The sequence below is a fragment of the Galeopterus variegatus genome, unplaced genomic scaffold (genome assembly GCF_000696425.1).
Source record: "Galeopterus variegatus unplaced genomic scaffold, G_variegatus-3.0.2 Scaffold1744, whole genome shotgun sequence".
NCBI lineage: Eukaryota > Metazoa > Chordata > Mammalia > Dermoptera > Cynocephalidae > Galeopterus > Galeopterus variegatus.
This window is the reverse complement of record NW_007727855.1, coordinates 126,963-129,556: the sequence shown is the minus strand read 5'-3', so window position 1 is coordinate 129,556 and position 2,594 is coordinate 126,963. Positions and strand designations below refer to the sequence as shown.

The following is a 2,594-nucleotide window of genomic DNA, read 5'->3' as shown; positions in this document are numbered from 1 at the left end:
TTTAGGAAAACATGACCTCCTTTCTCTTCAACATTTAGCTTAAAAAAATAAGTAACCTTCTAGGCATCAATTATATAAGTTAAAAGTATTTTAATGACACAGAAACACTAAACATAGTACCTGGAACTACCTTTAACATTCAAGCCCTGTGTGATTTTTTCAGGGTTCCCTACATTTAAAATATTTGTCTCCTTCACACTTTTTTTCTAAGTTCAAAATCTTGGTCATATTTCAAGGTCCATCTCAAATATCTCCTCCTCCATGAAGCCTGCTTTGTTCCACAATCAGAATGAGTTGTTCATTTCTCTGAGCAAAGTTGTGTGTCCCTCCATTATCCCATGGCCTTAAAACAATTTATAACGATTGTTTACAGATGTGTCTCCCATTGACTGTGTGCTTCAACCATAGAGCAGGGTCAACATCATGGCCCCTATTGCTCTCAGCACAGCGTCTGACATTCATCCATCCATCCATCCATCCATCCATCCATCCATCCATCCAACAATCATTTATTGCATGCCCACCATTTCATACATGGAATGACCAGGAGGGAAATAATTACAGAGAAAAAAATAACAACATATCTTAATGCTGTGGGGAAATGTTTCCAAGCCAACAAATCTCTAAAAAAATGAGGAGAAAAATATTGATACAGACCAGGTTTGCTGAAAGCATGAACAGAAGCCTTGTATCACAGAACTGATTTATTCTCTCTTCTACCACTTTGATCATTTTATGTGATCTGAGACCCCTGTGGTTTGTGTATAAAAACCTGGTAGACTCAGAGTGAGTAAAATAAATCTAGTCAAGTTCATTTTCAAAGGAAAACATGAATGAGAAGTAAGAATTTAGGGGAAGGAAATAGACAAAAACTTTTTTCATGGCAAAGGCCTGACAAAAAACTTGCAACTGTCAAGCTAACTGCATGGGTTCTTAGAAAAGAATTTGTTCCCTTTTGAAACTTTCTATTGAAGCAAACCATATTGCTATGTCAATATATACATTACACTTAGATTTACTTCAAATACCATTTCTGTGTGTAGGCTCATATGGAATACTTGGTTTCTAATTTCTTTAACATAGATTAATTTAAATTCAATTTTCAGAGCATCAACACCAAAGTCTTGTTTAAGTTTACTGTTTTCAAACAATTTCTGATAGGGCAATTTTAAGCTGATACTGTGCTCCACTCTATTCTCTCAGGTCTTTCTCAGTGCCAGGCCTCCTGGTCTTTACCACCAAACCTTCAAGCATTCTTTATATCTCATGATCCATCCACCCACAGAATACAGACATGATTTCTGATTTTATGCAAAAATATTGAATGCTCAACCCCCAATTTTTTAAATTTCCCCAATTAACTTTACAAAAACTAGTCCTTTTCTATACCAATGTTTCAGAATGACAGAAAACTCTTACTTGTTAAGATTTCTGTATATATCTCTAACTTACCCTGTGGCTTTATTGTTTTCTTTCCAAGGTCTTCTCCTCTGATCTATTATTGGCTATTCTCCCTTAGCTCTTCCAAAGTTTTCCTGAAAAGCCTGTTACTTCCTTCATACCTGACCCCTGATGGAGCACAGAGAAGCCTTCCCCCCATTCTTTAGGGAATTCAACACACTGTCTTATGTGGGGACTGACTTGGTCACTCTTATTAAGGTACCCATCAACTTTTAATAAACTCTAATCCATTTCCACTTAAAAAAAATTTTTTTTTAAATTATAACTTCTCAATATATATTGTAGTTGATAGGACATACTGAATCTATTTCATTTAAAAAGCCAGATTGGCGGGAAAGAATAATGGGAAGTTATTGCTTAATGGGTACAGAGTTTATGTCTAGGATGATGGAGAAGGTTTGGAAACAGATAGAGGTGGTGGTCACACAGCATTGTGAAAATAATTAATTCCACAGAAGTCTATGTTTTGAAATGCTTAAAATGGCAAACCTTATGTTATACATATTTTCCACAATAAAAAAAAGTAAAAAATAAAGTCAGATTAATTCAGAAACAATAAATACCCCATGAGATATCAATATGACTCTACAGATTTCAAACTGTGCAGAATGGTAGATCCTGAAGTATCCCTACGTGCTATTAGCTGTGCTGAGTTCAAATCCCAGCTCTGGAATTTTTTTCTGGATTCCTGAGCATCATTTATCATTTATCTGTCCAGACACTATTTATCTATTTATCTATCATGTGCCGAGGTTATAGTGGTGAACAAGGCAGTTACAGTGCTTCACTAGGGTTACTTTTTAATGGGCTGTTTCCTCATCTTTAAAATAGAAATAATAATACCCACCTTAAAGGGTTGTAAAAATGAAATGGAATCAAGCATGTAACACATGTGAAAGTCAATCAGAGATAACTATTATTATCCAGTACTTAACGCAGTGCCCATTGCATACAGTTTCAACCCACACTTGCTTTATTCATTCATTTATTCACTGACTGTCTCTACATATGACTCCTCACACATCTTCTCCAAGCCACCCACCCACCACTTCCCTGTTGTTAAAGCATGATTTCATTAAGGCTCCCTGCTGAAGCTCTTCAAGATGAACTTTTCATACCAGACTGGGCCAGTT

General features: G+C 35.9%; 1 protein-coding gene across 1 annotated transcript in view; it reads left to right on the top strand.

Annotated features, from left to right (window-relative positions):
- VEPH1 (ventricular zone expressed PH domain-containing 1) overlaps positions 1–2,594 on the top strand; it is a 283,060-nt gene that overhangs the window by 224,640 nt on the left and 55,826 nt on the right. The window lies entirely within an intron of this gene.